Source organism: Ptychodera flava, chromosome 9, assembly GCF_041260155.1.
Source record: "Ptychodera flava strain L36383 chromosome 9, AS_Pfla_20210202, whole genome shotgun sequence".
Classification (NCBI taxonomy): Eukaryota; Metazoa; Hemichordata; class Enteropneusta; family Ptychoderidae; genus Ptychodera; species Ptychodera flava.
In genome coordinates, this window is record NC_091936.1 from 11,453,802 (window position 1) to 11,469,704 (window position 15,903).

The 15,903-nt window shown below is 36.3% G+C and overlaps 1 long non-coding RNA gene across 2 annotated transcripts in view; it reads left to right on the forward strand.

Moving 5' to 3' along the window:
- Window positions 1-1,149: 1,149 nt before the first annotated feature.
- LOC139139996 (uncharacterized) overlaps window positions 1,150-15,903 on the forward strand; it is a 34,636-nt gene continuing 19,882 nt past the window's right edge. For both annotated transcript variants that reach the window (XR_011553923.1, XR_011553924.1), the window contains exons 1-3: window positions 1,150-1,290; window positions 10,216-10,347; window positions 10,995-11,126. This is a non-coding gene — a long non-coding RNA (uncharacterized lncRNA). The remainder of the gene's footprint in view (window positions 1,291-10,215; window positions 10,348-10,994; window positions 11,127-15,903) is intronic.

The window sequence follows — 15,903 nt, forward strand, 5'->3', positions numbered from 1 at the left end:
ACATCTCTGAATCCTATTGACTGATTTTTAATGCAGTTCACCATGGGCTATGTGACCCAGTGCCACAGTTATTATACAACAACTCTGATCATATGGGAGTGACACCGTCTTATTGGCGGTATTTTTTAAATGTCCTCTAGGGGAGGCTGTTACCCAATACAGTCATTTCCACCAACTTTGAATCATAGGGTTTCCGTAAAATCATAAAAAACGAATGCTTTTGCTGGGCTTCTTAAACGTCCTGTAAAATTGAATCATGGGAAAAATGGCTCCATTGAGCATGTCACAGGTCTAAACCATTATATAATCTTGCAGGTAAAAACACTGAAGACCTTGTGACAGTTCAATGACCAAATGCCAAAGGAAAAAAACTAAAGACACAGGTCCTATTAACTGTAATGTGTATTAAGCGGACCCTCAATGCAAACAAAAGATATACAAATACACAGTGTTCAGCTTGTGAATTCAAAGTGTATGTGTGTAGAATGCATTGTTACTGTTTACATTTAATTTTAGTCCGGACTAAAATTTATTTATCAATAACAATGTTCATTATACACATATGAGCTGTGCTGATAAGCTATATAGTGGACATTTCTACATGATTTATACGTTTAACAATAAACTAGTTCAGTAAATACCGGTATACAGAACAAAAATGCTGAAAATCACCAAAGTTATAGCTACTGTGGCTGTAAATCTGTTTCATGGCTGAAAGGCATTTCTTTTGCCAAAAAATAGCACTGTGTCTGACCGTTCACCAATGTGCAGTTTTCTGGGTACAGAAACAATGTGAGTTATAAGTTGGTTTCCTTGGGATTCTCTGACAAAATGTAAGCACCACACTAGCCTTTTTGGAAGAATCTGAATAGAATGATATCATCCAGGGCTCCAATAATGTACAAAGTTTAATAGAGAAGTATTGTTGTGATGAATGCTGTATATTTACCTGAGATATCTCCCCGATATGGATGGGGATAATTACAGTCACCAGAAACTTCATTTGGACAATCTCACATCTGATAGAATTACATGTGTTGTGAATTTGAATAATTCTGTGTATGTTGTAGTCTATTCAGTTTCTGTTTTTCCAACCACGCTAATTCAGCTACCCACTTAGGCCAGTACTTTCTCACTGATTTTGCTTTTTTCTCGGAAGGCTATTCGCAACCTTCCTGTGCAGGTTGACAGTGTAGACACTGTATTGGATGATGTCTCCTTGTCTGAATCCAGTGTAGTTATCATCCGGTTATTACAATTTGTCATCCCGATACTCCGTTCAGAATTAAGGTATGTATAAATGTTTAATTTGATTGTGTTAATTAATGAGTACAATGAAATGAAGGTAAAGTGATATCTTAAAAAACTCGCATGATTTAGTTAGATCAAAATTTTTTGGAATAACACATGTTTGTTAAAAGGTATAATTTTATGTCATTGTTGTGAATAATAGTAGTGACAACTACAGCGACACATAAATAATATTTCTATCTCACTGGAGTTTCCTCATATAATTAAACAACTAACAGTTATATGTATAAAAACACCATGTAGGGTTTAGGGTTAATTGAATATGTATGTAGGCCTGGTGTGATGTTCAGTACTGTATGGTCACACACATCTTGACTTACACAGCATATAGAGATAATGAGATTTGTGTAGGCCTGGTGTGATGTCCTATGTGGACACACATTTTGACCCCCACATTAAACATGTAGAGATTAAATTAGATTTGCGTAGGCCAGGTGTGATGTCCTATGTGGATACACATCTTGATTACACAGTATACATGTTCAGATAATTAATAATATTGTGTAGGCCAGGTGTGATGTCCAATGTGGACACACATCTTGATTACACAATAAACATGAAAGATAATTAATGTTGTGAAGGTTAAGTGTGATGTCCTGTTGGCCACACATCTTGACCCTCACATTAAACATGTAGAGATTAAATTAGATTTGTGTAGGCCAGGTGTGATGTCCTATGTGGATACACATCTTGATAACACAGTATACATGTACAGATAATAAATAATATTGTGTAGGCCAGGTGTGACGTCCTATGTTGAAACACATCTTTACTCACATAATAAACATGTATAGATACTTAATATAATGCTGTGTAGGCCAGGTGTGATGTCCTATGTGGACACACATCTTGACTCACACAATTAATAAACATGTAAAAATAGTTAATGTTGTAGGCTAGGTGTGATTTCCTATGTAGACACACATCTTGATTACACAGTTACCATAATTGATGTTGTGTAGGCGTGGTGTGACTTCCTATGTGGACACCCCTTTACTAACATTATAAACATATAGATATAACTACATTTGTGTGTAGGCTTGGTGTGATGTCCTTTGTGGTCACACATTTTGACTCGCACTGTAAACATGTACACTTCCTTTTGTGTTGGCCAGGTGTGATGTCCTATGTGGACACACATCTTGATTCACACAGTAAACATGTATCTAGAAAATTACATTTGTGTAGGCCTGGTGTGTTGTTCTATGTGGATACACACATTTTACTCACACAATAAACATTTTACAGATGGTCAGATTTGTGAAGGCTTGAGTTGATATCCTATAACCATGACTGCAAATTCAAAATACAGGACAGCTGGAGAGATTGTAGTGTTCATTTAGATAGTTGTGTCAATAAGTGCATATATGAGAGACCATGACTGCATATTCAAAATATGGGATAGTGGAGTGATTGTCGTGTGCATGTGGATAGTCATGTCAATAAGTGTAGATGAGAGACCATGACTGTACATTCAAAATATGGGATAGTGGAGTGATTGTTGTGTGCATGTAGATAGTTATGTCGATAAGTGTAGATGAGAGACCATTACTGTACATTCAAAATATGGGATAGTGGAGTGATTGTTGTGTGCAGGTTGATAGTTATGTCTCATAAGTGTAGATGGAGAGACCATTACTGTACATTTAAAATGGGATAGTGGAGTGATTGTTGTGTGCATGCAGATAGTTATGTCAATAAATGTAGTTGAGAGACCATTACTGTACATTCAAATTATTGGATAGTTTGAGAGATTGTAGTTTTGTCAATAAATGTAGTTTAGGGACCATTACTGTAAATTCAAATATGGGATAGTGGAGAGATTGTCGTGTGCATGTAGATAGTTATTTCAATAAGTTTAGATGAGAGACAATTACTGTACATTCAAAATATGGATAGTGGAGTGATTGTTGTGTGCATGTAGATAGTTGTGTCAATAAGTGTAGATGAGAGACCATGACTGTACATTCAAAATATGGGATAGTGGAGAGATTGTAGTGTGTATGTGGATAGTTCTTTCAATAAGTGTAGATGAGAGACCATATCAGCACATGCAAAATATCCGATAGTGGAGTGATTGTAGTGTGCATATAGATAGTTATTTAATAAGTGTAGATGAGAGACCATGACTGTACATTCTAAATATTGGATAGTTAGATTGATTGTTGTGTACATGTAGACAGTTATGTCAATAAGTTTAGATAAGGGACCATGACTGTACATTCAAAATATGAGATAGTTGGATAGATTGTAACGTGCATGTGGATAGTCATGTCAATAAGTGTAGATGAGAGACCATGACTGTATGTTCCAAATATTAGTTAGTTGGATAGATTGTAGCGTGTATATGGATAGTTATGTCAATGAGTGTAGATGAGGACCATGACTGCACATTCAAACTATGGTATAGTTGGGGTGATTGTCATGAGTATGTGGATAGTTATTGTCAATAAGTGTAGATGAGAGACCATGACTGTACATTCAAAATATGGGATAATGGAGCGATTGTTGTGTACATGTAGATAGTTATGTCAATAAGTGTAGTTGAGAGACCATTACTTGACATTTAAAAATGGATAGTGAAGTGATTGTTGTGTGCGTAAATATAGTTATGTCAATAAGTGTAGATGAGAGACCATGACTGCACATTCAAAATATTGGATAGTGGGATGATTGTTGTGTCAATAAGTGTAGATGAGAGACATGACTGTACATTCAAAATATTAGATAGTGGAGTGATTGTTGTGTGCAGTAGATAGTTATGTCAATAAGTGTAGATACTGTACATTTAAAATATGGGATAGTGAAGTGATTGTTTAGTGCATGAAGATAGTTGTGTCAATAAGTGTAGTTGAGAGACCATTACTGAACATTCAAAATATGGGATAGTGGAGTGATTGTTGTGAAGATGTAGATAGTTGTGTCAATAAGTGTAGATGAGAGACCATGACTGTACATACAAATATGGGAACGTTGGAGTGATGTACCGGTAGTGTGTATGTATATAGTTTTGTCAATAATTGTAGATGAGAGACCATGACTGTACATTCAAAATATTAGATAATTGGATAGATTGTAACGTGCATGTGGATAGTCATGTCAATAAGTGTAGATCTACTAGATGAGAGACTGTGACTGTACATTCAAAATATTAGATAGTTGGATAGATTGTAGCCAGTATGTGGATAGTTATGTCAATAAGTGTAGATGAGGGACCATGACTGCACATTCAAACTATGGGGTAGTTGGAGTGATTGTCGTGTGTAGGTGGATAATTATGTCAATAAGTGTAGATGGAGAGACCATGACTGCACATTCAAAATATTGGATTATGGAGTGATTGTTGTATGCATGTAGATAGTTATGTCAATAAGTGTAGATGAGAGACCATTACTGTACATTCAAAATATGGGATAGTGGAGTGATTGTTGTGTAGGTGTAGATAGTTGTGTCAATAAGTGTAGATGAGAGACCATGACTGTACATACAAAATATGGGATTGTTGGAGTGATGTACCGGTAGTGTGTATGTATATAGTTTTTTCAATAATTGTAGATGAGAGACCATGACTGTACATTCAAAATATGGGATAGTGGAAAGATTGTAGTATGTAGGTGGATAGTTATTTCATAAGTGTAGATGAGTGCATATCAGCACATGCAAATATCTGATAGTGGAATGATTGTAGTGTGCATGTAGATAGTTATTTAATAAGTGTAGATGAGAGACAATGACTGTACATTCAAAATATGGTATAGTCTGATTGTTGTGTGATGTAGACAGTTATGTCATAAGTTTAGATAAGGGACCATGACTGTACTTTCAAAATATTAGATAGTTGGATAGATTATAGTGTGTATGTAGATAGTTGTATCAATAAGTGTAGATGAGAGACCATGACTGTAAATTCAAAATATGGGATAGTGGAGTGATTGTCGTGTGCATGTAGATAGTTATTTAATTAGTGTAGATGGAAACCATGACTGTTCATTCAAAATATGGGATAGTGGAGTGATTGTTGTGTGCATGTAGACAGTTATGTCAATAAGTGTAGATGAGGGACCATGACTGCACATTCAAAATATTAGATAGTTGGATAGATTATAGTGTGTATGTAGATAGCTATGTCTCATAAGTGTAGTTGAGAGACCATGACTGCACATTCAAAGTATGGGATGGTTGAGTGATTGTAGTGTGCATGTAGATAGTTATGTCATTAAGTGTAGATGAGAGACCATGACTGTACTTTCAAAATATTAGATAGTTGGATAGATTGTAGTGTGTATGTAGATAGTTATGTCAATAAGTGTAGGTGAGAGACCATGACTGTAAATTCAAAATATAGGATAGTGGAGTGATTGTCGTGTGCATGTAGATAGTTATTTAATAAGTGTAGATGAGAGACCATGACTGTTCATTCAAAATATGGGATAGTGGAGTGATTGTTGGGTGCATGTAGACAGTTATGTCAATAAGTGTAGATGAGGGACCATGACTGTACATTCAAAATATAAGATAGTTGGATAAATTATAGTGTGTATGTAGATAGTTATATCTCATAAGTGTAGTTGGGAGACCATGACTGCACATTCAAAATATGGGATAGTGGAGTGATTGTTGTGTGCATGTAGACAGTTATTTCAATAAGTTTAGATAAGGGACCATGACTGTACATTCAAAATATTAGATAGTTGGATAGATTGTAACGTGCATGTGGATAGTCCTGTCAATAAATGTAGATCTACTAGATGAGAGACCGTGACTGTACATTCAAAATATTCGATAGTTGGATAGATTGTAGCCAGTATGTGGATAGTTATGTCAATAAGTGTAGATGAGGGACCATGACTGCACATTCTAACTATGGGATAGTTGGAGTGATTGTCGTGTGTAGGTGGATAATTATGTCAATAAGTGTAGATGGAGAGACCATGACTGCACATTCAAACTATTGGATTATGGAGTGATTGTTGGGTGCATGTAGATAGTTATGTCAATAAGTGTAGATGAGAGACCATGACTGCACATTCAAAATATTGGATAGTGGAGTGATTGTTGTGTGCATGTAGATGGTTATGTCAATAAGTGTAGATGAGAGACCATGACTGCACATTCAAAATATTGGATAGTGGAGTGATTGTTGTGTGCATGTAGACAGTTATGTCAATAAGTGTAGATGAGGGACCATGACTGTACATTCAAAATATAAGATAGTTGGATAAATTATAGTGTGTATGTAGATAGTTATATCTCATAAGTGTAGTTGGGAGACCATGACTGCACATTCAAAATATGGGATAGTTGAGTGATTGTTGTGTGCATGTAGACAGTTATTTCAATAAGTTTAGATAAGGGACCATGACTGTACATTCAAAATATTAGATAGTTGGATAGATTGTAACGTGCATGTGGATAGTCCTGTCAATAAATGTAGATCTACTAGATGAGAGACCGTGACTGTACATTCAAAATATTCGATAGTTGGATAGATTGTAGCCAGTATGTGGATAGTTATGTCAATAAGTGTAGATGAGGGCCATGACTGCACATTCTAACTATGGATAGTTGGAGTGATTGTCGTGTGTAGGTGGATAATTATGTCAATAAGTGTAGATGGAGAGACCATGACTGCACATTCAAACTATTGGATTATGGAGTGATTGTTGGGTGCATGTAGATAGTTATGTCAATAAGTGTAGATGAGAGACCATGACTGCACATTCAAAATATTGGATAGTGGAGTGATTGTTGTGTGCATGTAGATAGTTATGTCAATAAGTGTAGATGAGAGACCATGACTGCACATTCAAAATATGGGATAGTGGAGTGATTGTCGTGTGCATGTAGATAGTTATGTCAATAAGTGTAGATGAGAGACCATGACTGCACATTTAAAATATGGGATAGTGGAGTGATTTTCGTGTGCATGTAGATAGTTATGTCAATAAGTGTAGATGAGAGACCATGACTGTACATTCAAATATGGGATAGTGGAGTGATTGTTGTGTGCATGTAGATAGTTAGGTCAATAAGTGTAGATGAGAGACCATGACTGTACATTCAAAATATGGGATAGCCGAGTGATTGTTGTGTGCATGTAGACAGTTATTTCAATAAGTTTAGATAAGGGACCATGACTGTACATTCAAAATATTAGATAGTTGGATAGATTGTAACGTGCATGTGGATAGTCCTGTCAATAAATGTAGATCTACTAGATGAGAGACCGTGACTGTACATTCAAAATATTCGATAGTTGGATAGATTGTAGCCAGTATGTGGATAGTTATGTCAATAAGTGTAGATGAGGGACCATGACTGCACATTCTAACTATGGGATAGTTGGAGTGATTGTCGTGTGTAGGTGGATAATTATGTCAATAAGTGTAGATGGAGAGACCATGACTGCACATTCAAACTATTGGATTATGGAGTGATTGTTGGGTGCATGTAGATAGTTATGTCAATAAGTGTAGATGAGAGACCATGACTGCACATTCAAAATATTGGATAGTGGAGTGATTGTTGTGTGCATGTAGATAGTTATGTCAATAAGTGTAGATGAGAGACCATGACTGTACATTCAAAATATGGGATAGCCGAGTGATTGTTGTGTGCATGTAGACAGTTATTTCAATAAGTTTAGATAAGGACCATGACTGTACATTCAAAATATTAGATAGTTGGATAGATTGTAACGTGCATGTGGATAGTCATGTCAATAAGTGTAGATCTACTAGATGAGAGACCGTGACTGTACATTCAAAATATTAGATAGTTGGATAGATTGTAGCCAGTATGTTGATAGTTATGTCAATAAGTGTAGATGAGGGACCATGACTGCACATTCTAACTATGGGATAGTCGGAGTGATTGTCGTGTGTAGGTGGATAATTATGTCAATAAGTGTAGATGGAGAGACCATGACTGCACATTCAAACTATTGGATTATGGAGTGATTGTTGTGTGCATGTAGATAGTTATGTCAATAAGTGTAGATGAGAGACCATGACTGCACATTTAAAATATTGGATAGTGGAGTGATTGTTGTGTGCATGTAGATAGTTATGTCAATAAGTGTAGTTGAGAGACCATTACTGTACATTCAAATATGGGTAGTGGAGTGATTGTTGTGTAGATGTAGATAGTTGTGTCAATAAGTGTAGATGAGAGACCATGACTGTACATACAAAATATGGGAACGTTGGAGTGATGTACCGGTAGTTTGTATGTATATAGTTTTGTCAATAATTGTAGATGAGAGACCATGACTGTACATTCAAAATATGGGATAGTGGAGAGATTGTAGCGTGTATGTCGATAGTTATTTCAATAAGTGTAGATGAGTCCATATCAGCACATGCAAAATATCTGATTGTGGAATGATTGTAGTGTGCATGTAGATAGTTATTTAATAAGTGTAGATGAGAGACAATGACTGTACATTCAAAATATGGGATAGTCTGATTGTTGTGTGATGTAGACAGTTATGTCAATAAGTTTATATAAGGGACCATGACTGTACTTTCAAAATATTAGATAGTTGGATAGATTGTAGTGTGTATGTAGATAGTTATGTCAATAAGTGTAGATGAGAGACCATGGCTGTAAATTCAAAATATGGGATAGTGGAGTGATTGTCGTGTGCATGTAGATAGTTATTTAATAAGTGTAGATGAGAGACCATGACTGTTCATTCAAAATATGGGATAGTGGAGTGATTGTTGTGTGCATGTAGACAGTTATGTCAATAAGTGTAGATGAGGGACCATGACTGTACATTCACAATATTAGATAGCTATTAGATAGTTGGTTAGATTGTAGTGTGTATGTAGATAGTTATGTCTCATAAGTGTAGTTGAGAGACCATGACTGCACATTCAAAATATGGGATGGTGGAGTGATTGTAGTGTGCATGTAGATAGTTATGTCAATAAGTGTAGATGAGAGACCATGACTGTACATTCAAAATATTGGATAGTTAGATTGATTGTAGTGTGCATGTAGATACTTTTCAATAAGTGTAGATGAGAGACCATGACTGTACATTCAAAATATGGGATAGTGGAGTGATTGTCGTGTGCATGTAGATACATGTAGTTATGTCAATAAGTTTAGATGAGGGACCATGACTGTACATTCAAAATATCAGATAGTTGGATGGATTGTAGAGTGTATGTGGATAGTTAAATCAATGTGTAGATGAGAGACCATGACTGCACATTCAAAATATTAGATATTTGGATAGATTGTAGTGTGCATGTAGATAGTTATTTCAATAAGTATAGATGAGAGACCATAACTGCACATTCAAAATATGGGATAGTGGAGTGATTGTAGTGTGCATGTAGATCTATAGTTATGTCAATAAGTGTAGATAAGAGACCATGACTGTACATTCAAAGTACAGGATAGTTGGAGTGATTGTAGTACAGTATTTGCTTTACTCATGCAGTGATTTATTTTGTTTTATCAACATTATCGGTTAAGTGAGACTTGATTTTTTAGATAGGTATTGTTCCATTCATCAGGCAAAAAGTCAGAGCCATTTGTTCATGCATAAATTGGCAAGTTACACTGTTTATCAGTTGCTCATCTTAGGCCCCAAGCCAAAAGTACCATTCATTTAAAACTTGCTATATAGGTATCTAAAGATAATGTCAGTCCGATAAGAGGAAATGTTGTTGAAATTTGGATAATTGTAATTTTTGCTCAATTTTCCCTGTTTTTTGGTAAAAAAGCCTTTTTTCTCTGAAACCGCAAGTCCAAATTCCAATTCATTTGAAATGTGGTATCACAGTTCATAGGGGTGATCTCAGTCTGATTTGTCAAAATTGTTGTGAAATTTACAGCTACCCACTTAGGCCAGTACATTCTCACTGATTTTGCTTTGTTCTCGGGAAGGCTATTCGCAAGCTTTCCAGTGCAGGTTGACAGTGTAGATACTGTATTGGATGATGTCTCCTTGTCTGAATCCAGTGTAGTTATCATCCGGTTATTACAATTTGTCATCCCAATACTCCGTTCAGAATTAAGGTATGTATAAATGTTTAATTTGATTGTTTAATTAATGAGTACAATGAAATGAAGGTAAAGTGATATCTTTCAAAAAATCACATGATTTTGTTAGATCAAAATTTTTTGGAATAACACATGTTTGTTAAAAGGTATAATTTTATGTCATTGTTGTGTATAAATAGTAGTGACAACTACAGCGACACATAAATAATATTTCTATCTCACTGGAGTTTCATCATGTAATTAAACAACTAACAGTTATGTGTATAAAAACACCATGTAGGGTTAATTAAATGTGTATATGTAGGCCTGGTGTGATGTTCAGTACTGTATGGTCACACTGTTTATCAGTTGCTCATCTCAGGCCCCAAGCCAAAAGTCCCATTCATTAAAAACTTGCTATGGAGGTATCTAAAGATAATGTCAGTCAGATAAGAGGAAATATTGTTGAAATTTGGATAATTGTAATTTTTGCTCAATTTTCCTGTTTTTTGGTAAAAAAGCCTTTTTTCTCTGAAACCGCAAGTCCAAATTCCAATTCATTTGAAATGTGGTATCACAGTTCATAGGGGTGATCTCAGTCTGATTTGTCAAAATTGTTGTGAAATTTACAGCTACCCACTTAGGCCAGTACATTCTCACTGATTTTGCTTTGTTCTCGGAAGGCTATTCGCAACCTTTCCTGTGCAGGTTGACAGTGTAGATACTGTATTGGATGATGTCTCCTTGTCTGAATCCAGTGTAGTTATCATCCGGTTATTACAATTTGTCATCCCAATACTCCGTTCAGAATTAAGGTATGTATAAATGTTTAATTTGATTGTGTTAATTAATGAGTACAATGAAATGAAGGTAAAGTGATATCTTTCAAAAACTCGCATGATTTTGTTAGATCAAAATTTTTGGAATAACACATGTTTGTTAAAAGGTATAATTTTATGTCATTGTTGTGTATAAATAGTAGTGACAACTACAGCGACACATAAATAATATTTCTATCTCACTGGAGTTTCATCATGTAATTAAAACAACTAAAAGTTATGTGTATAAAACACCATGTAGGGTTAATTAAATGTGTATATGTAGGCCTGGTGTGATGTTCAGTACTGTATGGTCACACTGTTTATCAGTTGCTCATCTCAGGCCCCAAGCCAAAAGTCTTATTCATTTAAAACTTGCTATGGAGGTATCTAAAGATAATGTCAGTCAGATAAGAGGAAATGTTGTTGAAATTTGTATAATTGTAATTTTTGCTCAATTTTCCCTGTTTTTTGGTAAAAAAGCCTTTTTTCTCTGAAACCGCAAGTCCAAATTCCAATTCATTTGAAATGGTGGTATCACAGTTCATAGGGGTGATCTCAGTCTGATTTGTCAACATTGTTGTGAAATTTACATAATTGTGTTTTTGAGGCAATTTTTTGCCACTTTTGGTCAAAAAATTGTTTTCCCTTAAACCACAAGTCCAGTTCATTTGAAGCTAGGTATAGAGGTTCCCAGGTGTGATATCAGTCAGATTGCCTGAAATTATGGTGAAATGGTTTTTTCTTGATTTTGGTAAAAGTCTTTTTCTCTGAAAGTGCAAGTCCAATTCATTTAAAACTTGGTAATGTGGACCTAGGGGTGATCTCAGTAGGATTTGTCAAAATTGTAGTGAAATTTATATAAATTATAAAGTTACACAATAACATAATGGCAAATGTACATAATTTTCATGAATTTTCATTCAAGATCTTGTTTGCTATTCGCATCTTACATTTCTAATTCATAACACTCGTGAAAAAATGTTCAAAACAAATGTGGGAACAGTGTCCATGACGCTATTTTTAAAAATACACTTTAAAATTACTCTAAAGCTTCAGCTTTCGATGCAAAAAATTTCACCAGCAAGTTGAAAGATTGTGTTCTATCTGAACTCCGCGGCTTGCAGCATTTGCCCTTGTTATCTGAACACCAAAGTTAGTAATTACTTAGCAACTTGGCAGAGCATTCAGCTTTATACCAAGACATTTGCCAAAACAAAGTCTAGTGTGTGGGTGGGGAAGTCTGATACAACTCAGTAGGCAGCCCCTCTGAGTAAACTGATCTATTTATGTTGGTCAAACCATTTTTGACTGGCAATATTACAAATGTAAATGGAAGAATTTTTGAAGGGGGAAGTAAATACTGTGAGTAAAACAATAATTTGTGGTTACTTTGAGAATACATCATCCAATGCTCAACTGTGTTTGGACTGTGTAAGTGGTAAATGGTTTATAGCAACAGCCGCTTATCAGTTGACTCAGTAGGGCTACCTGCTGAGTTGTCTAAAACTCTGAAGCAGTAAAACAGACTTTGGTTTAGGGAACTCTGCTGCATATTGCTAAGTGCTCAGCCAAGTTTCAGGGTATTTTGGTGTTCAGATTCAACTGTAACAATTTAAAATTCAAAAGCTACCTAATCTCTGCTAACATTGTAGCACTTTTGACTTGGTTTCTAGTGAGGATTATCGGGATTTTGAACAGCTAATACCTTTCATATAATACCTTTTTTGTTGATGAGAGCATCACACTGCATGCCCTTGGCTGTATTTTTTTTTCTCTACGTAGCATAAACCAGTTTCTTGTTCTGCTCCCTGAAGCAGACTTGAAGGCATATTAGTCTTCAAGCCCAAGCAATGCCAACTTTTTGCTATTTTCTCAGTATTTTTCTTACATGTCTCAACTCCATTTTCTTGTTCTACTATTGATACCTTACAAAAGCTTCAATCATAAGTTTCTTAAGAAAGCCTGTACATGAGTAATGGCCACTATTATTATTGACAAATGAATTTTAGTCTATAGACTTTAATTCATTTTAGATCTTGTAATGTCATGCGTCCGTCCGTTCACACAGATATCTCAGACATGCCATGGTCAATTTCTTTCAAACTTTGCACAAGGATATTACCCTACCCCATACAGATGCACGTCAATTAATTTGTTTCACAATGGAATTAAATTTGGCCGTGTTAGAGGACTCTTTAGTTTTACTCTCCATAGACTTCCATTTATCAGGCAGTTCTCCATAGACTCCTATGTATAAGACAGTTCTCCGTAGACTTCCTTGTATAAGGGCCACAAAAAATAAAAATTTACTTTCTCATCGTATTCATATTGGAAAAATGATGCAGTGACACAGTTTTATTACCTCAATTTTTAGAGCAAATAAGGCTAGAGTGCTAATTTTTGGTACACATTGCGAAGCATGGTGTCAAAACATTTCGCCACCATGTCAACTGAGGTCAAAGGTCATTGGCCTTAAATATCACACAAAAATGTGAATTAGCAGATAACTTAAAGGGCCAGATAGTTCATATTTGGTAGGTTACAGCACCTAATGGTTAACTATCTCATACCTTATTAAAGGGACATTATTTGCATCTTTGACCTCATATTGTTGCAAACAAGCAGTAGCCGACCACAGACAACTTCCATCCCATTTGCGTACACCTTTAAAAAAACCCTTGGGTCTGAGGTTTATGGAGGTTACTGTTAACCTCAGAGTTGGCAGGTTGACCTGCGATCAGTAACCACACTGCAAACTGCTATCTGGGCCACTGTAAGCATCCGCGTGTAAAAAAAATAAACCACACGAAGTGAAAGTCAAAAGTGCAGTATTGCAGTTTCGGGATTCCCTATTACTAATCCAGTTTGCTCAGTTACATTTTGACGGTCAGTTTTGATGGAGATCTTGACGGCCAATCCTGCTCTTAGATACACCATTCTTTACTGCTACAGAGCACATTTTAGAATGGGCATTTCAAATGCCTACCAGTACCAGCTGACAACGACAAGGTCTATAATTGCGGATCTTTTTCATCTCGTTTGTTCCTCCATATGCATATGTAGACTTGCCCAAAGCCTTTGTGCATAGAAATGTGAAAACAGAGTAAAATGACGGGATATTTAACTTCAGTAGACAGTCATGTTATTGTCGAGGTGATTGCGAAATTGAGCAATGTACCGGTACTTTGGCGACTGACACTTACATTATGTACCGGTACATTGTTGGGTGAAAGCTAACTCTGCGTGGCAGGGCTGTGCCAAACCGCTGGCAGCACCTCGGTTGCGGCGTGCAGTTTTCTCCACCAAAAACAACCCATTTTAATCCAAAACTTGCATTGAGTTTTGTTTTCAAGCACACCCACCTCGCCTGGGTGCACGATTAGCCCTGCGTACAGGTCTGTGTGTTCCCAGCGTTATAGGGCGTGGAGGCCGTACGGAGGGCTTTACTCATGTAGGTACATGATGTGCTCAGCTGCGCTTCTTACGTAAAGTCCACTTTTGGGAGTGGGTCGGAGGCACAGAGGCCGTAAGCGAATGGGTCTAGGCAACTGTAACTGTGATGTACTCACTTTTGGTTCGAAATGCGATTCAACTGATACAAATAATTACACGATGCACAGAGAATAACAACTTTCAAACAGATCTTGTGTGTCGAGAGGTGACTCCAATCGCGAGCAGTATCAATGACAGTACTCGCCCGGCGCGGTGTCACAATGTCACCGATGCTACACACCGTGCAGTGTTCAGTCCGAGTGTGATGTTTCCAGGTTCAACAAGTGATCATGTCGTGTTTGTAAAACGAACCAACGTATTGACAAGAAAATGTCCTAAAAATCTTAAAAATTGACGAAGTTTTGCTAATGATCAAATGCACAGGAAATGCATTACATTGTACCTGTTTCACTATTACCACAGCAATCTGACATCGATCGTTTTAGTTTTACCATTGAACCAATTGCGTCTATGGTTTCATTTGTTCCACAGTCCGTGTCATCGATACTAAAATGAAACTTAAAAGCAAATGCCCTGCTTAGTTTCACTATTTGACAGTAGTTTGTGATACGTGCATTTGTTTATGCACCGTGTGCTCCTCGATATCCATTGTGCTGAAGTTAGTATGTAGGTCACAGGCCTTTTATGTTCCAGCTGTACTTTGATGGTTGACGTATGCGTAGTAATATTGGTTATGTGCAGGGGTTCAATCATGGCGGTTGGTTCAAATCGTGCTGACACCCTTACCAACATTGAACCTTGCCGTAAAGAGCAAGAATGTGGTTTTACATATCCTTGAAGCCATCCATAGTCACAATTTAGGTCTTCCATTGATTTGACAGTTGATTTCAGTCATCGAAAAATGAAAAAAAAGTCAAAAGATACAAATAATGTCCCTTTAATTATTATGCATATATCTAATTCTAGGCTAACCAATAAGGCTACAGTGCTTTTTTTGGTACACAGTGCGAAGCACGGGATCAAACCATTTCGCCGACATGTCAACTGGGGTCAAAGGTCAATGACCCTAAATATCACAAAAATGCGAATTTACTAGGTAACTTAAAGATATACTGTCACCTGTTCCAATTGTGCAATAGTTACTATGCAAAGAAAATCTAACCAACCACAGAGTTTAAGCGGGTGGCCACTTTTTAAAAACAGCGCCCTCACATGGGCATTTTGAATACCAAGGAATGCCCTGACCATACATGGGGATATTTAGATTACAGGTGGTTGTATACCTTTAAAGGCTAGATGGTTAATATTTCATAGGTTA